Raw genomic sequence first — 9,813 nt, 5'->3', positions numbered from 1 at the left:
AATACCATAACTGTGCACCAGATGGCAGCATCTCTTCAGCCACTGTTCCATCAGCATCTGGCTAGAGTTTCACTGTTGCAACAGCATCCTCTGACAAATAGTTTCACCAGTTAGGACAGAGCATCTACTGAACTTTGCTTAGTAGCAGTCTACCCATCGTTTTGGTAGGTAGACACTAGTTATACTGCAGTGGCAGCGACTCTTTCAGAGAATAAACATTTAAAGGAGAGTAATGTATTTTTTGTTGTCAAAAGTAAAATGTCTGTAGAGATAATGTTGTAACAATAAGGAATCCATTGAAATGCAGTATATTCCAACGAACCTGTACACCTATGCATTCTGATTCTTTAATACATTTTAATGCATTTCTTTATATCATCCAAAACCTGAAACGCAGTTCCAAGGTGAGGTCCAAGAGAGGTCTGTTTCTCATATTGTCCTCCTCTGAAGTTTTTAGGATGTTAAGTTGAGTCTAGTGCTTGATTTGATGATGTTTCAGGGTACGTAACAGCCAAAGCTAGTATGAGTCTCATGACATGCAATCAGATTATTAGCTACACATTAAAACAACAGAGAGTCCTTATTGAGCCTCTCACAGAAACCGAAATCACTAGCGCCATATCTGAACCTCAATCTCAAGTCCCTTGCCTCCTCCTGTTCACTTAGCATATATCTCGGAGAATTGCACTGCGAGATGGGTATTGCAGGTGTGTGAGACGAGGCAGCTGTGAGCCCAGCAGAAACAGTGTGGGTGGGTGGGTGGCTTCAGACGCACAGATGAGGTGGGAGCCAGAACATTTGTGGCATCACACCCCAGGCCGTGGTAAAGTTTATGGCCCCGCTGGTGCAGGTAGGAAACCTGGCTCACGTCAGTAGGCATGGAAAAACTGATCAGCACTCTCCCTTTTCCTTCCTCCTCTCTGGCTTTCCCTAGCTCTCATTCTCTCTACTGCCTCCACTCTTCACGTGCTCTTCACGATTTCAGCAGATGCTTCTGTGTTCATGTTTAAGCTCCAGGCAGACCAACAAACACAGACGTACAAACAAAACCCAAACATAACTTAACCGGTCAACCAACACACTCATTCGACTTCACACCATTAGCTCTTAGCTCTCAACCCTCTTTTTCCACTAGGTTTTCAACACAATTGTCTGGAACGACCCCAAACGTAGTATAATGGATGTGCTTCCCAGCGATACAGTAGAGAGGGCCCAGTGATTCACAGTAGCTGAGTAATCCTCATTACGATCAGAGTGCAGTGACCTGAAGCCCTACATGTACACACACATTCCATCCCGATGGCTGGAGACCTGAATAGAGGCGAGACTCGGGCACTGCCTGTGGCACGGGTCCAGGCTCTGCACCTTTCTCTCCACAGTAGCCGTATTTATCCTGAGTCCTCAGAGTGCACCACTGAACAAACATGTGTAGCAAATTCATGAGCAAAGAGTTCCACACCGGGAAGATGTTAGCAGTTTTTCCTGGACCGTGGGGGATTTCTCAAAGAGCCTGAAATGTCACTGCCACGCCCCCCCTCCTCTCCTTCTACTCCCCTGCCTGTTTATGTTTGGCCTTGAAATCTTGTTCATCTGTGCATCTGCCATAATTGAGGAAAATGCGGTAAGATAGCAGTAGCAAAATTGTCTCGCCAAAGATAGATGGCCTTATCTGCCCGCTAGCAGACCACTCTGACCCAGTAGAAAGCGGAGAGGAATTTTCCCGGGAGCTGGAATGTCCTAAAACGAGGGAGAAAGAAATATCCTCTGCATTGTGATCATAAATATTTAATGAAACTCAACATTAAATGAAGATTTGGAAAGTATGTTTTAAAATGGTACATTCATTTCTTCCCTTTCCAGGTTTTTCAGAAAGGAGTGGTTATAAAGATATGACTACTTTGTAAAATAATGTAAACTTTTGTAAAATAAAGAATGAACAGAATTTTGATATATAGATATAAAGTATTTGGTCATAGCTTCAACTTTTGAGTGACTGGTTTATTCTTGTTGACCTGGTGAGAGAGAACTCTTAGCAGTTGACATAAAATATTTTTGCTCTTAAAATGCTTTAAATGATTCAATGCATTTGCTCTGCAAATGGATTTCAGAACTAACAGAATCCTTTTACATTATTTTAAGACGGACACCGCTTTTGTACTTTATATTTGAAACATCATTGAAGGGTTTTAGAAACTACACTCAGTTTTACCCCGTGGAATGCACTTTACTTTAAAATGAAACTATATCCTTGAAAATGACATGATTAGAACCTCTGAAAATGGTGCAATCAGGATGTGCTGTTCACCGCATACAGGTAGCCTGTATTTATTTTTTTCACATATTGAAATGTCAGCAGAAAATAACGATTTCAACAATGTGCCGTTATTGACATGCATTTCTACATAATGAATTGATGTGTGTGGGTGGGGGTGTCGGAAACCCCATATCTGGCTTCAATTACTTGGGATCTGTGTTGTTACCTGCTGTGTGGACAGAAATGGCTGCAGTATCAGATGACTGTTCTCATTACTAATGCACACACATGTTTACAAGGCCCCCTCCAGTTGTGAAGACCTACTTTCTCCACTCTGAGATCCATGAGACATGAGATTCTGAGACGTTTACCAACACTGGGTATCTCTGTTCATCTGCGCTGAAATATGCATGTGTAAGAATTTACAGATTCTCTTACCCAGAATTAGTTGATGCATTAATTCACATGACCATTTACTTCAGCATTTTTATGAAGCAAATACGATGATATATTAAAGTAAGCTTTACGTCTAGAATTTGTGAATTAATTCCTTTGTTAACATGGGTAAACCAATCATTCCTGTATTAACGTTAATGTTAATGTTGTGGGTAATGCTTTATCAATGTTAACCATGTTAACCAATTAATGTTGACTAATTTAAACATCAGGTTTTACCTTTCCATGTACATATAATTCCAAAAAAAGATTTAAGTTAGAAATTGCAACTCAAAAACACGGGTCCTTCAAACATTAAACTGAATGTCAGTTACTGTTCTGGGTCTAACATCTATATGTGTAATCCAGGTCATGACACCAGGAACCACTGACTAACCTAACTGTGCTATGTCATTTACCAAGCAGCCACTGACAGCAGGGTTTCGGTTTTTGCTCTGACGGTGCAGAATTTTAGATCCAGTCTTTTGTTCAAGCATCCAACAGCGTCACAGGACCCATTGAAAACATGGTGATGTGGAAGTCACATTAGCTTTTGAAATAACAGTTCAGCTCCTTTGAGGAGCAGGTAGGTTGCTGTCCTGCCGGTTGCCTGCAGACTGTAAATCACTATGCCTCTGTTATTTCACTTCTACGGAGCATGTGCCAAACAGTAAGAACATTCAAACGTGTTGAAATTCACTTCCCCTTTAGCTAAATAAGTTTCTGTTCTTCAACTTAATTCAAACCCTGAGCCCCAATAACCTAGAGGTTACTTAAATACACAGCTTACTCAGTCTCCTGGTCCTCAGAGAAACAAATGGACGAACATGATTAAGACACTGTCAAAGTCTTTTATATAAATTTGATTAGTTTTACACACATTGTGTAGTGAGCCAGAAGACATAAAAGCAAAATCAAAAAATATATTAGTCATTTTGGTACTGCCACATGTGAAATCAATCTTTAGAACACTTTGCACATGAAACAAAACAAAGGGGATCAAGTTTTATCCATCAAGACTTTAAGACAAAACTCTCATGGGCTGTTTTGTTGCAGTGCTGTTGTGTTACAGAAGCCCTTTAATGCGAATCTATTGGCACAACAAAAACCCAATTCGGTTGATCCTGGCCTAATGTTAATATCTTTATGTAATGTGATTTGTCTGCTTATTTAACACTCAAGCGAATCCATAACATGCTTTTGCTGCGGACCATGAACCACAATATCACTGACACACATTGTTAAGGCTCCCGCAGGCTTACGACTTTGGTTGCCAACTGAAGCAGTAGTGGATACCTCAGGGTCCTGCTCTTCCAAGACTCAGGGATACCCTGAGGGCCCATCTGTAAAGCACACAAAAGCGAAACAGATGATGCCACTGGAAGTGATGAGCTCCAGTGGACTAGATCCAAGGTAAGACCCATTAAAGAGGGTGGAACAATGGGCCTTGAGGTAATAAAACGGTTAGGAAAGGTTACATACATACGGAAAATCCTTTCCCCATTATCAAGTAAAAGACAATAAATTCTTGCCATTGTAAGTCTGTGAAATATTTTCCGATTTAAGTACATATAATATGAAAAAGGCCAGTAATTGAACCATAGTCTGCTTATGCACTGGCTCCCTTTGTAGTTTGTTTTATTTGAGGACAGATGGAGGATAAAGGTCTTCACCAGTCTTCAATCTGACTTGCACTACCAGCTGAATACCCATGGGGGTTCTACACAAAGGAACTTGGAGTAATTTTCAGTAATTCTTTCTGTAATTGGCAAATGGTCTTAAGTAGTCTGCCACTGAAGAAAACACCCTGTGCAGTCCATTCAATATTTTTTTTTCTAAATACTGTGATGACTCTCTACTTATTATTCTAAGCCCATTTAGCCAACTAAGCCAAGGGGGACAACAACACCATAAGTGGGAAAGTGAAAAGAAAGTTCTTTCGTACCTGAGCCCCAAAACAAGCCCCGATGAAGGAGGAACGGCTACAGGTGCACCCCCCACACCGCATGGTGGTCCGGACGGCCTCGTCCAGCTGGCTGGATGTCAGAACTCCATGCAGTGCACCCTGGAGCGCACCTGGCAAAGCTAGAGGAGGGTGTGTGTGTGAGAAGAGCCAGCCATCTAACACAGATGCCCATAACCCAGTTACTGGAACTCTTAAACTCTGCGTTAAATATGATCCTATGAGCTGCAGGAAAAGCGTTCATAACTAGTGCTCCATTGGATCAACTCGAAGCACATATAACCAAATGCAATGCTGTAGAAGCAAAAATCATTGTCAATTAACTGGTATAACCCACAAAATATGTGTAAATTAAATGCAACGTCTGTTCTTCACAATCTCATAATAACATGGCAGCATGCTTCAGTACAAGAGACAAGGGACTAGGCCTATGAAAAGTCCCTCATGGGACAATACAGTTTCAGTAAATACACAGAAAAACAAAAACTTCAGCTTAGCTATTTTCTTTGGGGGAGAGGGGGGCACTAATAATGGCCGATTCATTAATTGTGGGATCAAAGGCGAGAGCCCCTTTCCCGGAACTGAGCTAGTAGCCTGCACTGACAATAATGACACGGCGCCAGAAAGAACAGACGGGATCCTGCTGTTGCCAGCGTGAGGTGCTGGTGATTAGGCCTACCTCATGTGTTTGAGAACACGGCAGGTATCAGCTCCTGGGTAGTCTTGGCCACATTCTGCTTGACCTGATGGATGTGTGCTGCAGTGATGAAAAGCAAAGGGAGAGGTGAGACTTTTGCTGTCGTTTAATGTTTTTAACGTTTTCCATGTGGACCATAAAAAGCGAGATCAGAGACTCCATTTCCTGCATTTTCTTCTTCTTATTCCACTCATATCAAATCACAGGGGAAGTGGGGAAGCAGGAGCCCATAAGTGCAGCACAGGGTCAGGTCTAAAGTTGAGCACTTAAGGTGATGACAGTCGTTTTAGACATGAATGTCCACCCAGAAGAACAGATAGTTTGCAAACATCACAGACCCAAGCAGCTCAGGTGCTCAGATTGCTCTCGTACCTGCAACAGCTTTATCCAGATCCTGTGGGTTCTGTCTTTTTGGATCATTCAGCTGCTCCGAAATAACATCCAAGGCTTTAGGGTCAGGGCCATTAAGAATATAATGCTCCAAGAACCTGAAATATCCAGTATTGAAATATATGTCATATACAAATAGTATTGTCCAATGTATATTCCCGCTGTATGGTAAAACTAGTTATAACCATTTTAAAATTATTTGCTCACAGCTGTTCAGACTCACAGAAATGAGGGATTATTGACTAAACGGTGACATGGTGCAGACAAATGCCATTTCCAGAGCAATGGCTATTCAAAAACAGGATGCTCTTACAAACCCTCATTCCAGTAACAAAGCTGAAGGAATTCGAGGGATGCTCACTTGTCATTCAACAAACATGAAACATTGTTAATAATGCTACTTCAATTCAAGGACCTCAATCAACTGCAGGCTTTTACTGTATCTCCAGCAAAGCAATCATTCCTAGCCTGATAAAATGACTAAATAGAGATTAGCTGATTGTTTTGCTGAGTGCATATGGCATCAAAACACAGGACTTTCCAATTTCAGTAGCCAGGAAAGTCAGCGGTAATAGGCTCAAAATAATTTACGTACATGCAAACATTCTTGGAGTTTGCTATGGTAATGACGTCAGGAAACTCATTTACACACTCTTGAAACAGCTAAACAAATGAGGAAAGACTCATTGACACTCATGTGTTTACAGCTCACAGTCATAGTCAGTAGAGCCACACTTTCTGGACATTTTATTGACCTGTCCAACATAAAGGCGGCATTCAGGCTGAGCTGGAAGTCCTGTACCTGGCTGCGGCTAGGGTGACGGCCACACACATATCGTTGTCCTGGGTGACATGCACTGCTGCCTCCACCCTCTCCAGCATCTCAGGCCTGCCAGCGTAGAGTGCCACGACGGGCGCCAGCTTAGTTACCCCATCCATCTGATTGTCCTCTTCACTGCCTGAGAGCAGGCAAAAAGAAACCATGTACTACTTTGTGCCAGTTCAGATGACCGCATTTGTTTCAGTGGGCAAATTAAATAAAGTCCCAGTTCATACAGTCAAAAAACTCGAATGGCATTTGATATAAGGTGAAAAACATGGTGGATGTAGAGACGAAGCATTTCACATAACTGAATGATATTAATGTTTGCTTCCAAAAATAGTAATGTATTGTATGCAATGTATTTATCTCAATTAAAAAAAAATTATAATTATGAACCACAGAAGACAAAAACAATTACTCTGAGATGTGGGATATCACAGTGAATTATTAGAGCTTGTTAAAACAGACCTCGAGGCTTGTTCTCTAGTAGTTCATTTCTAAAGTGTGTTATATTCCAAGTTATCAGTGTACACTGAAGATCTTGGTGCTCTATACTAACGAGTTTAATTCGTTTTTTTGCATCTGATTGTGAGTATTGTCTGTGGAGCATCATTATTTATATACCTCATAATTCTAAATCTCTCCACATAAAATTAAGTTATGGTATTCCATCAGAATGATGATTATTTCCCTTACCAGTTGATTCCTTCCCTGAGTCCACATTCTTCATAAAGGCTTTGAGACTTCCATTCCTCCAGGGCCCTGGAATAGGAAGGATGGCCCTCGGCCCTGAGCACAAACACAGGCAGCCATTTTCATTTTCATTTTCATTAACAATGAAACACACATGTGTAAAACCGTGACTCAGTTGATTGCCACTAATATGCATCTCCACAGGAGCAAGCTACTATTGTCTTTCAGAAGGAGTCGACTCCACAGAGCATGCAGGAGGACCAGACAAGTTGTTGTGCTGACCGGACAGCAGGAGCCAGAGCACCCCCCACCGTGGGATCGGATGTCAAGTGCCCGCGCTCATCCCCTGTCTGAGCATCTTTTCCAAAAGGTAGTTCAGACTCAGTTTCAGGGCCAAACACTCACCTCCTTTGGGTCTGTAGGGGTTGTTGAGAGGGAGGTCGTACACTGTCCCCGGGCCAAAAAACGTGTACATACGCTTTGTCAGGTTTTCCACATTTAAACCTAGTTTGGAAATGAAGAGGGTATTTTATTTCGGTTCATGCGACTGTATGCCAGATTTCATAAACCATTAATGAGACACCTCACCCCCACATTCGCTCAGGGACTCGAGCAACACGTAGGCCTGGTCTCCATAGCACGACTGTTCCCCTGTCCTCCTCAGGTAAAAGGGGTTGGCAGACTCGGGGCGAAACTCTGGAAATGGCTCCAGTTCATCCAGGAGAGGCTTCAGCCTCTCGGGTCTATAATTCCAGTGGAGCGGCTGGGCTGCATTGGAAAACAAACGAAGGAAAAGAGGAAGTCCATGATTGGAAAAGGAATTTCCCAGCAGCCTTAGCAAAAGAGTAGGATTTTTTCACTATTGTCAAATGGAAGATGACCTCTCGATGGTCCTCTACAGTCTAGACAGATATAGGCTGACTGCTGCCATTATTGTTCAGAAGAAAGCTATTTTTAATTAAAAAAAAATCTATTTAATATTAGCTAACATTTCAGGGTGTTATAAAACTACAGTTACATAAAAAAAAAACCTTATCCAAATGCCCAGTACTTGGTGTTGAGTGAACAGATGACAAGGACTGATAAGACCATATCTAGCTAATACTGCGTGGAAGACAAGAGGAGAGGGTGACTCTACTCTACAAAACGTGGCATGGTTCCTCTAATGACTAGCATGTGAAACATACAACATTTGTTCAATACCTGCTGCATCAGCAACTGCAGCTCCAAGGATGGCTCCAATTGCTCTGTCAGCAAGCGTCAAGGCCATCTGAAACATTACAAAGACCCTTAACATGCACACTGTACTCAGAATAGATACATAAATGGTTTAAAGGTGCAATATGTAGATTTATCATGTTGTCAATAAACTTACAGTAACCTACAGTAACAGTGAACAATTTCTGAAATAACAAAAAAAACTGTCATCTCCCCCAATGCTTTGTTTCATGTTTTTATGCAGCTATTTCTTTCTCTAATTAAGGCCCAGAAAAAAATGGATAATAATAATACAATTAAATAGACAATCAAGCTGCGCAGAATGAACTTAAAAATTCAAAACACTGTCTTAATTATGCTTTCACAATTACAAATGTTGAAAAGTTTTTAGTTTGGATTCCAGAAATTACATATTGCACCTTTAAATGTTTTATTCATTTAATGATGTATCTGTATTTGAACACATCTATCTTTCATGTTTAACGTAAACTCATTTTGTTACCCACGAAGAGACCTACCTTTTGATGACCTGACTCAAGAGCCGTTCAGTAGTAAGTGTGTGGTATAGTCCTGGTGGTTACTTCAAAAACCTTGTGACTCTGGGTGACTTTGTGCCTGAAGAATGAGATAACTGCAAAAATTGGACACCCCTTCTGCGTACAACCCGATTATCTCAAAGCGACACTCAGCTGATACGCCCATAAGATTTCATAACAAACAGCTGTCAACACTGTCCTGACATAATACGGCTGCTGAACTGTTTACTAACTTTCTTGTGTGTTATAAACAGATCCATGATAGGCAGAGGCGCACTTGATTTCTTAGAATACGCATTTAGAGTATGATATTTCAGAATAATGGTTGCAGGTAATCGGTTATTTATTTATTTATTTGATAGTTATAGGTTTTACTTTTCAAATTCATTCAAATTCACTCATGTTTTCCACCTTATGGCTACCTCTGAAGTGAGTATTGCAAATAGGTTACATTCACACGTAATTCAGAGCATACCCTGCCTCAGAACATACAAGCTATTTTCTATAATACTGACATAGGAAACTGGGTTTATTCCCTTGTGAATTGTCTGAAGCTCGAGCAATTGTGTCCCCTTCAGGGCTCTCTCTCTCTCTCTCTCGCTCTCTCTCTCTCTCTCTGCCTGTTTCACATGTCTGTGGCCCATTGTCTGACTTGCCACTGCTCTCTGATATCTTTTCACAGTCAGTCCTTCTCACCACCCTAATCCCATGCTCCTTCCGTGGCCTGCTGTCACAGTGGCCAGGGTGATACCCACTGCTGTTCACTATGATCCACTCCCCGTGCACCCTGCTTATTGACTCCCC

General features: G+C 41.5%; 1 pseudogene; it reads right to left on the bottom strand.

Annotated features, from left to right (window-relative positions):
- Positions 1–3,520: 3,520 nt before the first annotated feature.
- LOC105889368 lies at positions 3,521–9,112 on the bottom strand (annotated as a pseudogene).
- Between the last annotated feature and the right edge of the window lie 701 nt (positions 9,113–9,813).

This window comes from Clupea harengus, chromosome 17, assembly GCF_900700415.2.
Source record: "Clupea harengus chromosome 17, Ch_v2.0.2, whole genome shotgun sequence".
Classification (NCBI taxonomy): domain Eukaryota; kingdom Metazoa; phylum Chordata; class Actinopteri; order Clupeiformes; family Clupeidae; genus Clupea; species Clupea harengus.
Note: the sequence above shows the minus strand (reverse complement) of the source record. Positions and strands in the feature narration are given on the sequence as shown.